The sequence below is a fragment of the Oncorhynchus masou genome, chromosome 31 (genome assembly GCF_036934945.1).
Source record: "Oncorhynchus masou masou isolate Uvic2021 chromosome 31, UVic_Omas_1.1, whole genome shotgun sequence".
NCBI classification, from domain to species: Eukaryota; Metazoa; Chordata; class Actinopteri; order Salmoniformes; family Salmonidae; genus Oncorhynchus; species Oncorhynchus masou.
This window is the reverse complement of record NC_088242.1, coordinates 44,576,031-44,599,231: the sequence shown is the minus strand read 5'-3', so window position 1 is coordinate 44,599,231 and position 23,201 is coordinate 44,576,031. Positions and strand designations below refer to the sequence as shown.

The 23,201-nt window shown below is 44.4% G+C and overlaps 1 pseudogene; it reads left to right on the top strand.

Moving 5' to 3' along the window:
• Positions 1-22,263, top strand: part of LOC135523992 (thyroid hormone receptor alpha-like) — a 57,171-nt pseudogene extending 34,908 nt beyond the window's left edge.
• The last annotated feature ends 938 nt before the right edge of the window (positions 22,264-23,201 follow it).

Genomic DNA, 23,201 nt, shown 5'->3' with positions numbered 1-23,201 from the left:
TCCATTTGTTTTTTTATCATGAAAAACTCCCCAGCCCTTAACGAGTACAAGCATATCCATAACATGATGCAGCCACCACTATTCTTGAATATATGGTGAGTGGTACTCAGTAATGTGCTGTATTGGATTTGCCCCAAACATAACACTTTGCATTCAGGACGAAAAGTGAATTGCTTTGCCATATTCTTTTGCAGTATTACTGTAGTGCCTTGTTGCAAACAGGATGCATGTTTGGAAATATGTTTATTCTATACAGGTGTCCTTTTCACTCTGTCAAATAGGTTAGTATTGTGGATTAACTTGAAAGTTGTTCATTCATCCTCAGTTTTCTCCTATCACAGCCATTAAACTCTAACTGGTTTACAGTCACCATTGGCCTCATGGTGAAATCCCTGAGCAATTTCCTTCCTCACCGGCAACTGAGTTAAGAAGGACGTCTATATTTGTAGTGACTTTTTTTGTTGTCTATTGATACATCATCCCAAGTGTAATTAATAACGTCACCATGCTCAAAGGGATATTCAATGTGACTTGTTAAGCAAAGTTTACTCCTGAACTTATTTAGACTTGCCATAATTAAAGGGGTTGAATAATTATTTTCATTTTTAATTCATTAGTAAAAAATTCTAAAACATAATTCCACTTTCAAATTATGGGGTATTGTGTGTAGGCCAGTGGGAAAAAATCTAAATGTAATCCATTTTAAATTCAGGCTGTAACACAACAAAATGTGGAAAAGTTTAGGGGTATGAATACTTTCTGAATGGTTTAAAATTGTCTATTGCAAATCACTTTGACCTCGCCTGTATGTATAAGCCTTTATTATATTCAATGCCAGCGGGGGCACCAAACTCTGACCTATGACTTTTCCAGACCCTTCAAGGACGACCAACGTTCGTCTCGCCCCCACTAGGGCTAATAATGTTGCCAGCTTCTGATTGACTGGCTGGCTGGTTCCCTAAGTGTTTGTTTGGTTCTCAATTTTGCTGGCTGGCTGTCAATTTTAGGCTCATTTGTGATAAATTGGGCTTCTGCACTTAATAATTACACTAAATAGTCCCATTAGCATTTACGTTGAGTGCCGTCCATCATCTCGACTGGCAATCAGCATTTACTTACAACTCCCCACAGTAAAATCATTGCTACAGCCCCTGTCACGCACACAAGTACAAGCCTAAATTGTCTATAAGGTCTCTAGTCTAGGCTATACACTAAGGTTTCTATATGTTTTAAAGGTTACATTGGTTAAGGTATTTATAGAAGTTTTAAAAGGAACTCATGGGTTTCTTCTGGCACCAGTTGAAAGGCGTTATTTTCTATATTGGCTGGTATAAGTTGCAGCTTTCTCAAATCCAAAGTTTGATTTTGGGTTGTCAGTTTTTTCACACACCTCGTAATGGTTAGGGCAAATTGAATGTGGCTTTGCGGGTGAACATTCTGTGGTATGGATGATTCTCTCTATTTAGAGCCGTTCTGGGTGAATTGGGGCCTTACACTGGTGTGCACATGTGGGTATATGAGAGCGGTATTGTATCATGTGTGTGTGAGAGTGAGTGAGTGAGCCCCATTAGCTGACGCCATAAAGCTAGCTAATCTTTCTGGGGTCCAACACCAATTAACAAGACATTACAAACAACCACGATTCAAGACTTCAAACATTCAACCAGTAGACAATACAGACAATTAAAATTCCTGACAGAAAAACAGAAAGTGTGAGAAAATATTGAAAGTGTGTGTGTATGTTTTTGTGTGTTCAGACCACACGTCCCATTTCCTCCTCCTCATACCACACCACTTGAACACAGTTGCCTTGCAATTCTTACCACATCTGCCATTCACAGTGAGCCTCGGAAACCCCCACCAGGATCACCCCCATTTCCTCTCATCTTCCTCCCAGGTAGATCACCCGTTCATGGGGCAGGTTGCTAATAAAGCACCCTACTTCTTGCCAAGGCTTAGTGTCAGCCATGCTGTGAGTGAGTGAAGTGCCCAGCTCATAGCTCAGCACCTGCTAGGCCTAATCCCTAGCTACAACTTCCTGCCGCTGTGTGCCCAGAGCCACCTGGCCCATGAATAGCACATCAGATCAGTAGACCTACCAGTACTACCACGGGGTATCCTGACAAGGCTAGTCCGGGCAAAATGGGGTAGCCTAGTGGTTAGAGTGTTGGCCTAGTAACCGTAAGGTTGCAAGATCAAATCCCTGAGCTGACAAGGTAAAAATCTGCCGTTTTACCCCTGAACAAGGCAGTTAACCCACTGTTCCTAGGCCGTCATTGAATTTGTTCTTAACCGACTTGCATAGTTAAATAAAGGTAAAATAAAAATGGAAACTAGGGATATAGGGCTGTGGTGGTCATGACATTTTCTCAGCCGGGGATTGTCAAGCAAATAACTGCCGGCCTCACGGTAATTGACCGTTAATTAACATCAACACATTTAGCACATTCAGCATCTCCACAACAAATTCCTATTTACAAGCTGTAGGCTGCCTTCATCCACTTGGAATCAAAGTCACCCGACCAAATGAAGGTCCAGTCCACTGCATCTCACTCCTGACCAAGACCATCCAAGACCCCCCCCCCCCCATAGTCGAAAAACCTCCCCCGCCACTCCCTCCCCATCTCCACCCCCCCTCCCCCCAAGTCGCTGTCCCCCTCCAACCCAACCAAAACAACCACCCACCCAATGTGCCAACAAACAACAAAATTAACAAAAGAGAAAAAAGGAAAACAATGCAAAAACAAAAGGCATCAAGAAAAAACTCATCAGCAAGGCCAACTCCATGCATTTGAGTACATGTGTGACACTATTGACATGTGTGCGTTTGCGTTTTAAAGCGAGTGTGTGTGTGTGTGTGTATGCAGGTATACACCCTTGCAAGCACCTGCGCAGCATCAGCCTCAGGCAAACAGGCATGGGATGTAACAGCGCAGTGTCAACCCTCAGTGTCATTCAAACGTACTTTCTTAAAAGCGTTCATATTTGACCAGCATTCTACTCCCCTCCAGGCAACTCCACTCCCACTTGTCTCCAGTTCCACATCCCAACCCTCAGTTTCCCTCAGCCCATCCCACCTATAATGCCTTTTGTTATGTTACTTTTCAGCCCTTTCTCAACTCCCAATGAAATTGTCTGGACCAACATTAAGAGTTTGAGTCTGATGTGCCTTTTATTTATTTAACTAGGCAAGTCAGTTAAGAACAAATTCTTATTTACAATGACGTCCTAGACCGGCAAACCCGGACAACGCTGGACCAATGTGATAAGAGCGTCTGCTAAATGACTTAAATGTAATGTAATGTGACTCCCAATCACAGCCGGCTGTGATACAGCCTGGATTCGAAGCAGAGTGTCTGTAGTGCTGCTTCAAGCACTGAGATGCAGTGCCTTAGACTGCTGTGCCACTCGGGAGCCCGAGTCCATAGGTCCATAGAATCCCATCTGCTAGTCGTGCATGTAAACCAACCGCTGATACCGAATTTGACCATGTGCTATGCATCTCTATGTGTATTCTCTTTTTGCACACTGAGGAGTTGTTTACTACACATGATCTGATCTTCCTTAATGATGTCAACCCTTACATAAAAATGTTTATAAAACGATTCAGTCATTGTAATGTATCTACTATGTCTAATTCCGTACTTTTGTCGGATGTGCTTAAATGTGTCATCTTACCAGCGAACAAGTGAATTAACTCTCATGGAATAACAAAGGACTTAACTCAAGTCTCTTGACCCGTGATCCTGACCACAGCTGCTGGCTATCTGTTGACATGTGTTGTGTCCATGTGTCCCCTGTCCTGTCCCCTAGCCAGAGGACATAGGTCAGTCTCCCGTGGCCCCCACGTCGGACGGAGACAAGGTGGACCTGGAGGCCTTCAGTGAGTTCACCAAGATTATCACCCCTGCCATCACCCGCGTCGTCGACTTTGCCAAAAAACTTCCCATGTTCTCGGGGGTAAGGCCCTACGTGTGTGTGTGTGTGTGTATGCAGTGGGGTGTGTGTGTGCCGGGATGTGTCGGTCTTCCTTCTATCAGTTCTTAATATTGCCTTGTGTCTTTGTTTGTGTGTTTGAATTGAATCCTGTTGACCTGAGTCTCTGAGTCTCTCCTCAATAATAAGCCTGCATTGTGTTTGGTGTTGACTTAATTAGGTATAGATTCTGTCATTGCTGCAGTGTTGTTGCTACTAATGACAGTATGATTACTATGGTCATTAGCAGGATCAGCAGCCAACAAGTGCTCAGCGAAGTGGAGATGTTGTTTCCTACCTTCACCACCTGGGGGCAGCCCGTCAGGAAGTCCAGGACCCAATTGCACAGGGCGGGGTTCAGACTCAGGGCCTCAAGCCTAGGATAGATAATAAGCAGTAGCAGAAGCGTACGTGATGAGTCAACAGAGTTAGCGCAAAAAGGGTCAATGCAGATAGTCCGGGTAGCTATTTGGTTAACTATTTAGCAGTCTTTTGGCTTGGGGGTAGAAGCTGTTCAGGGTCCTGTTGGTTCCAGACTTATCGGTATCACTTGCCGTGCGGTAGCAGAGAGAACTGTTTATGACTTGGATAGCTGAAGTATTTGACACTTGTGCATATGGCTGAGACTCGCGCAAATAGAGGGCCGAGGGGAATGGTGGGGGATTTGGGGATTCAGTCATAGAGTGCAGCTGATATAACAGAATGTTATATACAGACTTGGAACTCTACACACAAAGCCTACAGCACTACATTTGGGAAGTATGTAGGCTTACGTAACTATACTTTGAAATTCCAATCGAAGGATGGAAGAGTGCCTTTAAAGTTCACTTTGTTTACATTCAGTAACAGTCTCTCTCGCCCTCCCTTCCTTGGCCTGAAAACTCCAATAGCACAAACAGGATGCTAGCAGATCTTTCCTATCCCATTCCTCACCAAACTGATCAATGCACACACACACCACATAGCCCAGTGGATTTTGAGAAGTCTACCAAAGAACTCAAAATTCGAACTGTTGTTGTTTTTAAACCTGCCACTCCGAATACTGGTCGTTGTAGAATTATTGTATTGTATTTTCCATATAGGATTGTATTAGAATGATGGTGTTTTTTTAGGATCTTATTATTTGATAAAAGTCTGATTGTAAATTGGTCTATTGATCTAAATTCAGTCTATGACGGCGAGCAACCAATAAACTCTTACTATTACTCTCCTCCTTTTCCCTCCTCCCTCTAGCTGCCTTGTGAGGACCAGATCATCCTATTGAAAGGCTGCTGTATGGAGATCATGTCGCTGCGCGCCGCCGTGCGCTACGACGCAGAGAGCGAGACGCTGACCCTGAGCGGCGAGATGGCGGTCAAGCGGGAGCAGCTGAAGAACGGCGGCTTGGGCGTGGTGTCGGACGCCATCTTCGACCTGGGCAAGAGCCTGGCGCAGTTCAATCTGGACGACACGGAGGTGGCGCTGCTGCAGGCTGTGCTGCTCATGAGCTCAGGTGAGGACCGGGTCAAGGGTCAGTGGACAGAGGTCAATTGAGGTCATTCAGGTCAGAGAGGATTCAGGACGCGTTCCAAATCCATCCCCTACCACCTAGGCACTTTGTGTGGCTCTGAACGAACGATAACGTAAGAATAAGTCAAAGATGCTGTACTATTAGATGAAGGTAACTCGGCTAAAACCGAATTGTGATAAGTGTACCATATTACATATTGGATCGTTAAAAAGACCATTTTTACATTACAGGACTTGTGAGGCGTCTGTTTCTCAAACTAGACACCAATGTACTTGTCCTCTTGCACAGTAGCGCACCGGGGCAGGTTTTCATCAAGGAGCTCTCTGTACTTTGCACGGTTCATCTTTCCCTTGATCCCGACTAGTCTCCCAGTCCATGCCACTGAAATACATCCCCCAGCATGGTGCTGCCATCGCAGGGATGTTGTCAGGTTTCCTCCAGTTGTAATGCTTGGCATTTAGGTCAATGAGTTCAATCTTGGTTTCATCAGACCAGAGAATCTTGTTTCTCATGGTCTGAGAGTCCTTAGGTGCCTTTTGGCAAACTCCAAGCAGTGCCTTTTACTGAGGAGTTTCTTCCATCTGGCACTCTACCATAAAGGCCTGCTTGGTGGAGTGCCGCAGAGACGGTTGTCCTTCTGGAATGTTCTCCCATCCCACAGAGGAACTTTGGAGCACTGCCAGAGTGACCATCGGGTTCTTGGTCACCTACCTGACCAAGGCCCCTCTCCTCTGATTTCTCAGTTTGGCCGGGCGGCCAGCTCTAGGAAGAGTCTTGGTGGTTCCAAACTTCTTCCATTTAAAAATAATGGAGGCCACTGTGTTCTTGGGATCTTTCCATGCTGCAGAAATGCTTTGGTACCCTTCCCCAGATCTGTGTCTGAGAAGTATTTGTCTGTAAAAGTCCTTTTGTAGGGAAAAACTCATTCCGAATGGCTGTGCCCCTGCCAAACCTTGTGAAATCCATAGATTAGGGAATGAATTTATTTCAAATTGACTGATTTCCTTATATGAACTGTAACTCAATAAAATATTTTAAATTGTTGCATCTAGCCGTCCATCTATCCATTGACATACACTATGTGGCCGAAAGTATGTGGATACCTACTCGTCGAAAATCTCATTTTAAAATCATGGGCATTAATATGGAGTCAGTCCCCCATTTGCTGCTATAACAGCCTCCACTCTTCTGGATTTCCCCTAGACGTTGGAACATTGCTGCGGGAACTTGCTTCCATTCAGCCGCAAGAGCATTAGTGAGGTCGGACACTGATGTTGGGCTATTAGGCCTGGCATGCAGTTGGCGTTCCAATTCATCCCAAAGGTATTCGATGGGGTTGAGGTCAGGGCTCTGTGCAAGCCAGTCAAATTCTTCCACACCGATCATGACCAACCATTTCATCGGAGGCATTGTCATGCTGAAACAGGAAATGGCCTTCAACAAACTGTTGCCACAAAATTGGAAGCCCTGAATCGTCTAGAATGTCATTGTATGCTGTAGCGTTAAGATTTCCCTTCACTGGAACTAAGGGGCTTAGCCCAAACCATGAAAAACAGCCCCAGATCATTATTCCTCCTCCACCAAACTTTACAGTTAGCACTATTCATTCGGGTTCTCCTGGCATCCGCCAAACCCAGATTCTTCCGTCGGACTGCCAGATAGTGAAGCTTGATTCATCACTCCAGAGAACGCATTTCCACTGCTCTAGTCCAATGGCGGCAAACTTTACACCACTCCAGACGACGCTTGGCATTGCACATCTTAGGCTTGTGTGCGGCTGCAATGGAAACCCATTTCAATAAGCTCCCGAGGAATAGTTATTGTGCTGACGTTGCTTCCAAAGGCAATTTGAAACTCGGGAGTGAGTGTTGAAACCTAGAATAGACCATTTTTATGCTCTACTTGCTTCAGCACTCAGTGGTCCTGTTCTGTGAGCTTGTGTGGATTACCACTTTGCGGCTGAGCCGTTGTCGCTCCTAGACATTTCCACTTCACAATAACAGCACTTACAGTTGACCGGGACAGCTCTAGCAGGGCAGGAATTTGACAAACTGACGTGTTGGAAAGGTGGCATCTATGGTCTAAGGCACTGCATCTCAGTGCAAGAGATGTCACTACAGTCCCTGGTTCGAATCCAGGCTGTATCACATCTGGCCGTGATTGGGAGTCCAATCATGTTGTATATAAAAGTACAATGAAGGTAGTATGTCAAATGTATGTATGTAACAAACAAAAAAATGTTTTCTTTTTGTCCTCCTTTCCCCATGACAGGCTCGGTGAAATTTTACCTTCTCTGTTTACTGACACACACCTTTTTCTCCCTCCCTCTCTCCCTCTCACCCTCTTCCTCCCCTTCGGTCTCAGACCGCTCGGGCCTCACGAGCAGTGACAAGATCGAGAAGTGCCAGGAGACCTACCTGCTGGCGTTTGAACACTACATCAACTACCGCAAACACAACATTCCCCACTTCTGGCCCAAGCTGCTGATGAAGGTGACGGACCTGCGTATGATCGGGGCGTGCCACGCCAGCCGCTTCCTCCACATGAAGGTGGAGTGCCCAACTGAACTTTTCCCCCGCTCTTCCTGGAGGTCTTCGAGGACCAGGAAGTGTGAGTGGCGCCCCCCCGCTGCCAAATAGTAGGGTGGCGACTTGGGAAGGAATGGCTGTTTTTCTGGAGCGGGGGAGGGTTTTGGCAGGACTTGTGTATCTCCGACATTTACGTGGTAAACAACAAACAGCAGGCAACAACCACACACCAGCAGCAGAGGTCAAACAAACAATGATTTTTGCTTTTAACCAACCACCTCTTCGTACCTGTTTTGGGGAATCAGTTTGGCGGCCCTCCCTGTCTGAGCAGTCTTATCCAGTGGGAGTTGCATCCCTTTGCCAAGGCGCGCACGCACATGCACACACACTCTGGGTCCCTTCCCAGAGCCTTATCGGCAGCACCTCATTTGTCACTCGCCACTAGATGGTGGTCTTCACAGCTTTGCACCGGTTTGAAATTATGGCAACCATGTTTTAAACTGGTCCGCTAATTTCAGTCTCAGAATTAGTGTAAAACAATAATTCAGGTGACACTGTCACACACAAGCAGAGGTCCTGAGCGTGTGCCATATAGCGCCTACCGTAGAGCAAAGCTACCAGTACCTACTATCATCTCCCAACGCAACTGAGCCATGAGCGTGATCATGTTTGAAACAAGTCAGGTGCTATGTTTATAAGTCTCCTTTAATTGTCTGAAATGTGTAAAACTACAGACCATGGCTCCGTATCTACCTTCAGTTCTGTCATTTGGCCGGTTCCTGTGACTCACACACACACACTGGGCAGACGTGCCTTGTCATTTCCTGTGCTGCTGGTGCCAGCAGTAGACCCTCTTATGAATGACAATTGAGCCCTTCTCTCTCCAAGGAAAGTCATCGCAGTGAAGGAAAGAGGGGAAGATGGAAGGGGGCCCACTGACGGGGAGAGTTCTCAGAGGAGTACGAGTGAAAGAGAAGAGGGGAGGAATAGGATGAGAGAGAGAGAGAGAGAGAGAGAGAGAGAGAGAGAGAGAGAGTTAAATCACTGGCAAGTAGACTCAATGGCTGGAGACTGAACAGCATCCATATAGACTCCCACACTATGTCTGAATAGCAGTGAACAAGGCAGGCAACTCATGTCTCTCACATACACACACATCCTCACCTCAGAAACTCAAACGCCATGTTGACTGTACACATTGCAGTGATGTAGCCCTGACCTGCAGGGTAAGTTAGTCTGAGTCTGCGCCTGTGTGACTCAGCTCAGTATTGGCCCCTCCAAGCTTCCATACTCAGTTGTTAGGGTAGCAGTCACTGAGAAAGGGCAAGGTCAATGACGTCTGCCATTTACCTCAAAGTGGGCACACCTTCAAGGCTGGGGCGCCGCCATCGCTCCTGTGCCGACAGGCTCTACCTCACCTCTGGACACAGGGCAGCAGCCCCCAGCCTCCTCACCCACCCATCTACACACACACACACACACACTCTTAAGGATACTCAACAAACACACATATGTGCATGGGTGGAAACTCATAAGCACACATACATTAAGACGAATCCCTCAAACACACAATCTCAGTACTACCACTCAGTTGAAATGAAATACCACTGAAGACAGGAGGGCCTGCCCTTCCCTATGGGGACCTCATTGGTTTCACTGACTTCTCTCCTCTTTTCCGGGGGAACGGGGGATGGTAACCATTTACGTTCGGCTTTTCTCTTTTTTGTTATGTGGGACCAAGTGTCACTATTCAAATTTGGAGTCCCTATTTTGATTTTTTTTTTCAGTTGAAACAGAAGCCAATAAATCACACAACGGAGGAAATTGCATGTACAGTCCAGCTGTTGCCCTGGAAGAGGATTGGCTGGAGAAGCGATACACCGCGAGCAAGCGGAGAACCCCAAGGTTAACAAGCCGTAGATGGGCGGGTTTAGCACTGTTGAGGGAACAAAAAAAAGTTCAAAGAGACAACCAATTTTCATTGAACGCTAAGCAGTAGTTTGTGAACGACTGAACGAGGTGGCGGGAGGGATGAATGGATGGATGCGTTTCAGCATTCCGGGAGCATGTAGAGGAACGCATGAGGACATGGAGCCGAGCGTTGAGTGGGACCAGGATGGCGGATACTCATAGCAGATGGCCAAGCCTAACTGCAGCAACCTCAACCGCCGTAGGTGGAATCAACCCGAAATCGACTGTTACCAGACTTCAGAGCACTCTAGTGGAGCCGCCAGAGCCCCCTCACACTACTGCAGTAGTTCCAACCCCTCTCTCCACCCTCCCCACTCTCATCAGCAACTATACAACCCCTAATCCTCAAACCTAGCTTCAAGTCCTCTGTCAGGCATGCCCCCTCCCCTGAGAGTCCTGGCCGACTCTGTATAACATAGGCCACTGGAACAGGGCTCCCAACTAACCATGTCACATTTTCAGTATTAAACCAACAGCCCTCCTCCCCAACCCTCATCCACTCTGGGCTGGAGACGTCCCTGGGTGAGGGAGGGATGGTCCGGGGTCTGTTTGTCACTCATACACTCTCCTCTCAGCATTGGTCTCCAAGTCTACCCAGATCCAGCCCCAGTACATACTCCTTCCCCTGCCCAACCACCCATTCACCCACTCAATGTAGGAGGCCAACAGTAGGTCTGAAAAATGTACACCAAACTGAATCCATGCCTCTCCCTTGTGAGACAAGGCTGGCCATAATCGCTCACTTAGAGCGGCGTTACCGAATGAATGTGAACGGCAAAGCAGCAATGGGAGCGAGTGAAGGAGAGAGCGTAAGGGAGCGGGACAGAAAGAAGGTGGTGGCATCAGCCCTTCCTTCCGTCCTTCGTATGGCGTGGGTTGGAGGGGGACCGTCGCCCGTGGTCAGAGGACGGGGAGATGATCCCTCATTGAGGCAGCGAATCCCCACCTTCGGCTCTCCATAAAGGAGAGACACCAACTTTCACATGGAGACGATCGGCAACAGAAACAGAAGCGCCATTCAATGGATGCGGGTATGAAACTCCAAGCTTCGTTGACAAAGAACGAAGTGACAGAAAAAACAAGGTCCTTAGTTCCTGTGAGCCGATTGGGTGTGTGTGTGTGTGTGTGTGAAATGGTTGGTTGAAATGCTGCTTTTACCTTCTGAGTTGAATTTTTATTGAGAAAGACATATATGATGATAAAGATTATGTACCCAGAAAAGTGAAATGAGGAATATATGACTTTAAAAAGACTCCTGAACAAAAGTCGAACGCTTGGAGATCTTTTTCCCGTCATTGTATCTCAACGTTTTTTTTTTTGTGTGATGTTTATGTAGTTTTTTTTTACGCTTAAACTGCTTTACGTAAAAGAGAGAAAAAAGAACAGCCGTAGTCACTTTTTGACCACGCCTGCAGCGTAACGTAGACATTTTCCATCACCTATAGTTTGTGTTGATAAGCCAACTGTTCTGTTGTCTGTGCATCTGTCTGATTGTCCGTCCCTTTTCAGGAGGAATTTACCACAAACAAAAAACAGGAGGATTCTTTATATATATAAATATAATGTTTGCTTTTTTATGAAAGAAGACTTTGAAGAAAAAAAATTCACAAGCAGGAAAAATAATGCAACCGAAACTGAAACACAATCTTCTCATACCTCACACAACACAAAACTCAAAAAGGAACTTGGGAGGAGTGATGATTCACAGGCACATGTGGAAGTGCGTAAATGCATTTAAAAAAATATGCATTTAAAAAAATATGTATATATGTGCTTGTGACGTGTACGCATCTGTAGCGATTACAAAAAGACTCAACCACAAGCCTTGGCGCTCGCTACCTATTAAATTGGTTCTTGGAAGATTGTGGACCCAACGTAAGTAAAGTCTCGCATCATCAACAGGTGCTGAAATGGATTGCTGGCAGTTGGCCCCTCCCAGGTGTATCCACGACCATAGATAGTGAAGTCAAATGTGAACTGCCCAGAGCTTGAGGGGGGGGGGGGGTGTCTTTTGTAATGGCTGAGTGCTCTATGGTATTGAATGTAGCTGATAGGATGGGGCTAGATCTGAGCCCGGTACACACAACCTCACTTCCGCTCACCAGCAGAATGGACAGTGGTGTCACATAGACGTTACACGGAAACAAACTGAGAATATTGCCCATCTGCAACGTGCAATATAAACAGTATGTTTTTTCTGTAAATACTTTTCTTTTTCATTATTTTTTGTTTTATTTTGGCCACAACCAAGGATGTAAATACAAAAAAATGAAATATGAAAAACCAGTATATGTAAAAACATATGCAACACTCACAAACTGGATGTTGAGGCTTGAGCACCAACTTGCCGGCACCTGCGTCCCACCATCTTGTAAAATAAGCAGGGGGGGGGTGCTATGTATATTAACGCTTCATACTGTACATCTGGGTGCTTGTGTGTGTACTCTCACACGCGCATGTCGATCCGTATTCAGAAGTGACCCCGTGACATTAAGCATCCCTGTGCCTCCTATTCTTTGCAAAGAGATAGCTAGCCATCGCTACATTATGTCCTGGCCACAACTCTAAGCGCTATACAGTCAAGGCTATACAGTGTGTGTCCACCAACAGACTGGTCTCTCCAGGTTAACGACGGGAGTGGGTAACAGCCACAGTAGACAGAGTATGTGGAGGTGTAATGGATATTGCCGTTTAGAAGGGGAGGGGGGATGGCAAGACTTCGCTAAAAGAGAAATCAGCCAATATTCCCAAAATAAATGCTACGCCTAAACCACAGCTTGCCTGGCTACTGCCCGCTACATCTTAACTTGGGATAGCCCATTTAATGAAATCCTCCAACATCCCTGTCCTTTCATCAGCAGTCATAGCATGGTTCAGTCCAACAGACTGAAACATGGGGAGAGGGAGGAGGAAGTCTGTGATGTTACATTTTTTTGCAGGGGGGCTGTGTTTGCTCTACATATGTCAAAATGTAGTTTTGTGAAAACAAAAAAAGGAACTCAAGATGTCTATGCAAATCCGTTACAACCCCTTCAAAAGCGTGCTCCCTTTACTGGCGAGGCAGACTGGCAGTCATGTTTAAATTAAAGCAGTTTCAACCTTGTCCGGATTCCCCTGACCCAAATCAACTACATGAATCCCATGGGTCCTTATTTGATCTGGGTACAAAGGCCCTTGCTACTCTGTTGCAGGCTGAGGGTCAGGGCTGTCAAATGAGTGGGGCCCAGGGTTGACGGGATACTCCAAGGCTCTGTTCTTCAACCATAACCCAGCTCACCGGCTGATCCCTGGGGTCCAGCAAGTCTACTTGTTGAAATGACAAAAGGCCAAGTGTTGGAAGGGTACTGTCATAGAAAGGTTGTGCTGTTGTAAACTGCTCCAGAATCAGTGTGTGTGATGTGTGTATCTGTGTTACAGTATTTGTCTACATGTTGCAACGCTCTCATGGTTCAGCAGATCGACTTGGTGCTACCTAACAAGGCCCACGCAGCCTCAGAGGAGTCCCTACATTTTTGTAGAGTTCTTTTAGAAAGACAAGTGGATAAGAAAGAAAAAACGCTGGCATAGATGAGCTTTCAAATATTTAATCTAGCGGCCAAAGGAATGTCATTCAAGACGTCATGGCGCTCAGTGGGTGTCGAGCGACGTACGTGGGAGAGATGCGAGTAACTTGTGCAATGGCCGGATGATCTCTCACCTCTCCTCATGGAGGTCAAAGGCCAGACCACTCAGAGACACGAGCGAATGCACTGATGCACAATCGTTGAACAAACCAAGTTGCCACACATTAACAGGACAGCTTTAACCCGCTGTATACTGACATAGCAGCATGTACGTAGTTGAGACGCACTTTCAGTAGCCTCAATTCGAGAGTCTTTCCCGGAGAATATAATAATATAAAAACAGTTCATGATTGTGTCAGTGTAACGCGTTGAAACATACTGATTGCACCCGATAATGACCAAATAGCGCTTGCAACATTTTAACTATTACTTAGAATTAGTTGAACCGTTATATCAGTGTCGCTGTATCCTCAAAGCCATAGCAGTTGACAACATATATTTTTTTTTACAAATGTTTTGAATGAAGTGCGTTATGTGAGCGAGTGGTGCGGTAGTTTAACTAGTCTTGTCAGACCCTATTAGGCGATTTACTGTGAGGCAATGTGAATATGCATGACCCATGAGAGTGTTGGCTAGAACACCTACTCTAAACATGCACACTCACAGACACACACCTTGTTTCTCCGGACTGGGTAAGAAAGCTATTGAAGTATTCTCTCAGGTAAAAAAACAAAACAAAAAAAAAACATTTTCTAGATAAATGATGATAGACCTTAGATGAACCACAATTGTTAGCTCATATTTGTTGCCCTATGGATGGAGAATGTTATGCTATGTACTGTTTGCACTCCCTCTCGTTGGTTCTCCCAGTTCTTTCCCCCTTTACCCTTCCTCGTACGAAGAAACTGCACCGCATCCTCATAGCTTTGTTTTAAATGAGAGGGTACTTCTGCCCGCGTGTGTTGGTTTCTGAGTATATCTGTCTTTCCGTCTCTGTCTGCCTGTATTTATAATGTCTGTCTGCTTCGGTGTGTATGTGTGTGTGTGTGTCGGTGGGTGAATGTACGTGCGTGTGTTTGGTGATAAACACTGACTCACGCAGGACTTTTCTGTATTTGGGCCAGTTCCTTGCCCGCAGACAAAAATAATTATACCCTACGGTCCAGAAGTAATCACGCCTCACCGTTGCTTACTACACACAGACACGCATACAGTGTACAAAACAGATTGTAACAATCACGGACAGTGTATTCCTGTTTAATATTCCAGGCTATGCGCTTTCCCCCTTTTACAGCTACAGTGCAAGCAGCAATACTCAGCTTCCCCGCACAGTTAGCGAACGGTCCACTTGCATGGCTTCCATCCAATATGGCAGCAATTCACCATCAGAGGAAAAGCTTTGCACCTCTGTCCACAGACGTGTTCTATTTAGGTGTGCTTAATGCCAATACTTAGTGATGCATTGGAAGCTTGGTATGGCTCAAATTTGTTTGTGGTGTATGTGTGTGTGTCCGTCTTCGTCGGTTTGTATGTGTGTGCTGTGTTGAGCATCCACTGACCCGCTTTGGTCTCCCCAACTCCCGAAGCATCTTTTGAGGCCGCAGTACGAGACAGATTTCTGTAAAACAGCCTTGTCATAGGCTCACATTTTTATTTCCCTTGAAGAATGTAACCATTAACGTGTTCAAGAGGTCAAATAGGGGTGCTTATATTTGTCCTTTTTTTCACCATGTACAAGTGGGTAACCTGGATGAGTGTGGAAATGTTTTTGTTTTTCTTGCATTTCTCAACTCCCCCTGAGGCACCGTCGAAGAGTGTGGTCGCAGCCAGGGATCAGAGATTATTGACGGTGACCCTGAAGCAATTAGGGTTAAGTGCCTTCCTCAAGGGAAGATCAACAGATTTTTCACCTTTTCGGCTCAGGGATTCTGAACTAGCAACCTTTCGGTTACTGTTCCAATACCCTGACCGCTAGGCTACCTGCTGCCCAAAAGGCTTGGGAACCGTTCGGGGGTGGGTGAGGGGGGTTGTAACTCACAAGTGCAGAATGCGAGCTGGTAGGAATGCTTTTTAAAAAGGGGCTCAACTGGATGGACTTTTATGCTTGCAAATGGAAACCAGACTGTTGATAGTGTTACCTCTGTCCTGGGTTCTCTTGTTCTTGGCATTGCAGGTTTTGAAACGGCTGCCTTATTGATTGTGTTTTGTATTGCTCCCATGTGAAACTGTACTGCAGTATTTTATGTAGAGATCGATGATTTGTGTAGATTGGTTTTCTTTGAAAAAATGCAGACAATAGAGTTGGGCTCTTGGGGGAAAGATAGGCCTATATGTATGTTTGCTTGATTTTTCCAGCTTCGGTCTCCTAAGAATAACATTAGGAGGATATCGTCACAGAGAAGTAGAAATGACTAGAGCAAACACCCCCATGGAGGCAATTCTGATGCAACAGAAAAACTATTTTTTGAGTTCAGAGATCGGAGGGATCTAATGAAATCACCAGATTGCCATGTTAATCCTGCCAACAATAAGAGGGACAAGGGAGTTAGTGTGTGTGTGCGCGCCTGCGTCCATGCGTGTGTGTGTATGCGTGATATAGAGAAAGAGGTAGGTCACGCAGCTCTGTGCGACTATATTTTGTGTTGTGAAGTGCTTGGACTGTTCAAAGTCGTGACTGTTAGGCGTCGGTAAGCCATCCTCTAGATGTGCTTGTGTACAGTAGTAAGTTGAGTAAGAGTGAGCACATGACTGTAGTCATTAAAAAGCACTACGACCCTTCTATGGCACATTGACCTGCACTGTGGCCTGCTCACTGTCTCAGGCATGGACAGCTGGGCAAGTTAGAACGTGTGAAGATCTTTGAATGGGAGTAAAGCAATTGCTCTGGCGATTCGTCCGATTGTGATGTATTGAGTCTGTTACTTACTAGGCCAAATTTTTCACATATTTTTCCAATTAGTTATTAGCACTATTAGGTAGTGCCTTCAGGAGCTTTTGAAGGCAGGTGATTATAGTTGGTTGGTCGGCTTTATGCTGCTTGGACATCCTATGTGTCTATTGAAATTTGTAAAATTGTGGAGATATTTTTTGTAAAAGGTGCGCATCAGAAATGTTATGCCTAGACAGCAAGGAATGTACACTATTAATGAAAAAAAAATATTTAGAGAATTAACACACCATATGTATGAATGCATATGCAAAGTTTGTCAGGTTGAAAACGGGTTTGATCGGTCGGGACTGCTCAGGTTTGAATGTGAGGCCTCAAAGGGTGCTTTCCTTAAACCCCTCCTCTTCCCATGTGTCTCCTGTCATCTTTTCATGGCACTGCTCTGACATGTACCCTCCTAGCACAGATCAAACCTCAATCCAATCGACCAATACTCTACTATAGCCTTTTATTGTATGGACAGCCAGATATATACTCTGTTAAGATAGTGAAGATATTGCCGCAAAAGGGATCAAATGTTCCCACAGAGAAGTTCCACACAGAAACAGATGGGTCTAATTGAGTTCCATAGTTCACAAATACCCACTACTCAATCCAGTCTACAGTAGCTGGTCTTGACAGAAGGGTCCATGTCAAACTGCCTTTCTTACCATCTCCACTGTTCTCCAGTCCTGGAATAGGGACTACACTCTGGGCGATGTTTTGCTGTACAGGTGTGTGTGATCTCTTTGTGTTGATGTCTATCACCTGCACTTTTGCAGTCCACTGTTCTATCCAGAGAAAGGCCCCATGTGCCAATTTTATTTGAAAAGGTCATGAACGGTGCACTTCGACATGACACCTGATTCAAATCTATTGGGTTTTAATCTTACCAAATTTGACCAATGGAAAGACGCAGAGGCAAGCCTCGATATGGCTGGGTTGGATTGTATTTTCTCTGGTTCGAGTCATTTTTGTGTCTCTTGATGTTGTTTTTATGGATATGTTTTTATTGATAATTGTTTTTTTCTTCAAAAAAGTTTTTTAACCAGTCCGTTAGCTAACTTCTCATTATATTTGTGTTTATTGTTAGATAAAACAGAATTCAAAACCTTCAGCCAGCAGTACATGTAAATCTATCAAGGCTGTAGTCTTAATCTGAGACTGCCGTAACTGGTGGTGGCCAGAGAGCACACAGTACCCTGCTGAAAAAAACTGCATAGGCTGGTGACTAGCCTTCTCTGTGTTGTTGCTGGTGACCAGCATTATCTGTGTTTTGGAAACTGGTCACCAACGTACCAGCATATGCTGGTCACCCACAAAACCTGCGTCAAATCACATTATGCTGGCCTGCAAGGTGATGTCTCATTCCTATTATAAACTGGGTGGGTCGAGGTCTGAATGCTGATTGGCTTACAGCAGTGGTATATCAGACTGTATACCACAGGTATGACAAAACATTTATTTTTACTGTCCTATTAGGTTGGTAACCAGTTTATTATAATAATAATAAGGCACCTTGAGAGTGTGTGGTATATGGCATCATGCTTATATAAGAACAGCCCTTAGCTGTGGTATACTGGCCATATACCACACCCCCTCCTGCCTTATTGCTTAACTGGAATCCAGTCTGAGGGGGGGATAGCCAACAATTCTCTATCTCATTCACCCACAACCTGCATTCAAACCGCCTGGTTTGGAAAGACAAATAAACCATCTAAACTGGAACAACCATTTTAGTAACGGGTGCAATAAATCCAACTAACAGATTGGATTAGTTTAGAAAACGTTATTTATCTTTGTGTAGTTAATTGATTAATAAATCAATGTACATGCAAAAACACAGATATTGAAACAAACAATTGTAAAAAATAAAACTGCGATAGAGCATGCTGGGAAATATGATTATTATGGGCGTGGTTTAGCAGACCAGCTTGGCCAGCTGGACAATGCTGGACCAAAGCATACAGGCATATCAGGAAGGGTTCTTTACTGCTGTGATGGTTGTGAAGAACCATCCTGTTCTTTCCCTCGCCACCATGTTTTCCTTTCATACAATGAAAATGCTACACTGTTAAACAGTTCCTGTAATTTTACAGTACACTACAGTCTACTGGTTTCAATGAGAGTATGCTAAACGACAACAAGTTACAGATGTTTTACAGCTGAATTAAGGCGTTATTGCTTTAAAAGGACAGTATGCTGCTGAATGCTGGTTACCTGAGACTATACCACACTTGGATTTGAACTGGTTGCTAATGACCTGAATTTCCTGCTACACTGCCAGGTCTGTGGGCATGACAGAGATTGGCCATAGATTTTAATGGCAAGAATACATTTCTGCACTTTGCTAAAAGTTATCCCAGAATCAGGTCAATCATTGTCAGATAATCTGACAACACAAACTTAAAAATAGCAGTGCTCAGGGACACTTGATGTAAAGTGTGCATAATTGCTTTGGGGATTTAAACTTGTAAGCTTTTGGGCTGAAGTGCATTAATGTTTCAGCAGTGCCACAAGGTACACCTTTATTACCAAGAACATACAGAGCCTTAGGAAAGTATTCAGACCCCTTCACTTTTTCCACATTTTGTTAGGTTACAGCCTTACTCTAAAATGTATTAAATAATATCCCCCCTTATCAATCGACAACGATACCCCATTATTTCAAAGCAAAAACAGGTTAAACATGTTTGCTAATTTACTCAACAACAAAAAAATATGAAATATCGCATTTACATAAATACTCAAACCCTTTACTCAATACTTTGTTGATGCACCTATGGCAGCGATTACAGCCTCAAGTCTTCTTTGGTATGACGCTACAAACTTGGCACACCTGTATTTGGGGAGTTTCTACCATTCATCTCAAGCTCTGTCAGGTTGGATGGGGAGCGTTGCTGCACAGCCATTTTCAGGTCTCTCCAGAGATGTTCGATCGGGTTCAAGTCCGGGCTCTGGCTGGGCCACTCAAAGACATTTCAGAGACTTGTCCCGAAGCTACTCCTGTATTGTCTTGGCTGTGTGCTTAGGGTTATTGTCCTGCCCCAGTCGGAGGTCCTAAGTGCTCTGGAGCAGGTTTTAATCAAGGATCTCTCTGTACTTTGCTCCGTTCGTCTTTGCCTCAATGCTGACTAGTCTTCCAGTCCCTGCCGCTGAAAAACAGCCCCACAGCATGATGCTGCCACCACCATGCTTCAGTGTAGGGATGGTACCAAATCATGTCCAATCAATTGAATTTACCACAGGTGGACTCCAAGTTGTAGAAACATCATAAGAATGATCAATGGAAACAGGATGCACCTGAGCTCAATTTACAAAGGGTCTGAATACTTATGTAAATAAGGTATCTGTTTTTCGTTTTTAATACATTTGCAATAATTTCTAAAAACCTGTTTTCGCTTTGTCATAACGAGGTATAGATTGCTGAGTTTTTATGTTTATTTCATCCATTTTAGAATAAGGTTGTAACGTAACAAAATGTGGAAAAGGTCAATAGGTCTCAATACTTTCCAAAGGCATTGTATAACCACAAACTCTCAAAATTAGGATACGGTTAGGCTACAGTGTTGTTCCCTGGGGTACAAAAAGGTCATACTCACATGGTACTTGTTGTTTCCTTTTTAGGGGACATGTGCAGATTATCTAGTATAATATCACATTTTTCTACCCAATATTTTGAATATAAGGTACAATCATCGCTGCACTTTGAAATCCAGGTGGTGGCAATGTACTGGTGGGGCTCATTTGCATATTTGTGTGTGTGAACTAAAATACATGTATTTGTGCCAACCGTCAGTAGAAGTGTTTTACCACTTTAATTGGATGATGGTTATGTTGTCAAAGGTTGAGCACCTCTTTTAACACTGTCAGTTCTGGAATCTTTGTAAAGAGCATGTGACATTAAAGAGCTGCACTGTTAAGAGGTTACTGTGCATTTCACAGTAACTTAATGGAAGTTAGTTGCCTGGAAGTTGTTGTGAATTTTGTATTACCTAATTGGCAACCAGCAGTCAGAAAGTTGTCAAATTCACATGAACGAAATAGCCAGTAACTGTTAGAAACTAACTGCCAGCCTTAACTGCCAGTAAGATGTTATTGTAAAAGCACAGTGACTTACTAGCTGCCAGAAGTTCACAGTACCTTCACTGATTACAAGAAAGCTTATAACATTAGCTGACAACTAATACACAGTCTTTGAGACCCAGCCTAAACTTGCCTCAGCCTCTTGGTTGTGCCAGAGATCAGTTACTGTGAATTTTACAATAACTACTTGACACAAACTGACAGTATGTTATTGAACATGAACTTCCCAGTAACCAACTGCCATTATGTTATTGGAACATGCACAGTCACCTCTTAACAATGCAGCTCTTGATTGTCACAAGCTCTTGCAAATACTACAGAACTGGGAGTGGACAAATGAGGTGCTCAACCTCCAACAACATTACAATAAAATCACTTAAACTGGTACAACACTTCCTTCAATTGTTTGGGACAAATACAACATTTTAGACCATGCCCACAAATATGCTAATGAGCCCTCACTTGCACATTGCCCCCACCTACATTTCAAAGTACTGTGAAAGTAATGTTGTGTTTGTAACCAAGTGGGAAGTGAACATTTTCCAGTTGTGAAGTTGTAAATACCAGCATTCACGTCCTTTAAACACGTTGAGAAATGCCGATTGGCTAATGGATAAAAAGCTGCAAAAACCATGAACTAAAAGTACACTGTAAAAAAAGCCAAGTTGTTTTTATGGTAACTTACTGGCAGCCAGGTACCTGTATGTTACTGTGCAAAAAGTTACAGTATGTTACTGTAAATTCCAAAGAAACTTGGTTTAACAGTACATTCATTTTTTTACAGTAATGCACTGTTAAACCAGGTAACTAGCTGCCAGTAAGTTACTGTAGAAAGAAGTTATGGTTTTTACAGTGTGGTCAACAGTGAAAACACAACAAAGGCTGATCACCAGCAAAAACACAACGAAGGCAGGTCACAAGCAACTCCACAATGAAGACTGGTCACCAGCATAAAAACAAAATATGCTGATCACCAGCAAAAACACAACGAAGGCTTGTCTGCCAGCTTGACCATGCTGGTCTGCCAGCATAACCAGTGACCAGGAGTAGGCAACCCTGGTCCTGGAGTGTCTCAGGCACTTCCAGGCCCTCCCCCCACCCCCACATTTTGCCATGACTTATGCCATGTTAATATGATATCTGAGATCTGAAATGGGGGCCCCCTAGAGGTCAGACAAGCTTAGATAGCTGGCTAGACTAACTACCCTAATTTACCAATCTAAATATTGGTAATTGACATGGGCTAATTGATTGACTGACAGTGAGCTACATATAACAAGAGGAAACTGCTAATGCACAACAACGTTTTGAAATGGTACTATTCTAATTCATCAGTAAGTTGAGACCCCAACTGAGTTCCACATTTAAAAAATAAATAAAATAAAATACACCTCGGTGTCCTCATATGTAGCTACTGCAGGGTTTCCCACCCCCTTCCTTCTGAACCTTTACCCTCGTCCCATTCCCCCTTCTCGCCCTAGCATCTGAACCCCCCCTCTTCCTCCAAGAATCCAGTGGGTGGTGTGATGTCAGGTTTTTGTGGTGGGCTGCTTATGACAGGTCCAGACAATCAGCGTGTTTGTAAACGTCAGTATGTGATATTTTTCAAACCTTTGTTTATGGTCAGGATTTTAAAGGAAGATATTTTTATGGTAATTGTCGCTGGTCTATTTTACTATATATTTATGTAATAAATATGTGACTAAATTTACATTCCCCCGCTCCCTGGTCTGTTATTGCCTCCTCCTCCATCCCTTTGTTAACAGTTGGTTACCTGAGCCTGCCAATATCATGGGGTAAGCGGATATATCAGAAGAAAAACTTTATCAGCTTAGCGAGCTATTTCTGTGCCCGTGCATTGCAGAGTGGGTATTATATAACAGTCGCTGTCAGGTAATACATAGGGGGGAGAGAGAAACTGCTGATTGTTATTTTAATTCATGACTAGTAATTGTGATAGTTGGGTAGATGTGAAGCTCACATTGGAAATGTAATTTTAGATCCATTGTTTCCTTACTGCAGCACGGCTAGACATACAGTGTTTCTGAGTGTAGCCAGGCCTATTGTGTGGATAGCGGACCACTATAAAAGACGCTTGGGAGGGGAAGGTGGGAGGGTGGTTGCGTCTGGACTTCACTGACTTCACCCATGTTTACCTGACATTAACCTAACGTAGCAGGCGTAAAAGAAATGCCTGAGCGGTGTTTCTTTCTTTCTGGTCCGGATGAGAATTAAAAAAAAAAACTATTGGGCGAGGTTCTCTTCTGCACTATTGTACCAATCCAGTAAAATGTGGAGGAGGAGTTATGTTGTCACTTTGTTAACTTCCAAAAGTGGAATTTGCATCACAGGCTCTCTTTCCATTTCCCCTGAAAACCCGGATGCATACGGTTGTTGCCGAACCCCGGAGAGGATGACATGACATAGACACATCAAAACAGTCTTCCTTTCCCCATTCAGTGACCCCATCACCCTCCTGAGGAAAAGACACCGCCATGGGAACGTAAACAGGGGAATTCTAGAGCAGACTGATAGTTTGTCTTAACACAAAAAGAAAAGCCTGGCAACTAAAGCAGGTAGTGCTTGGCAGGGTCCCCCCACCAGAACCCCTAAGCTTTCTCTCCATCCCTTCCTGACACTGC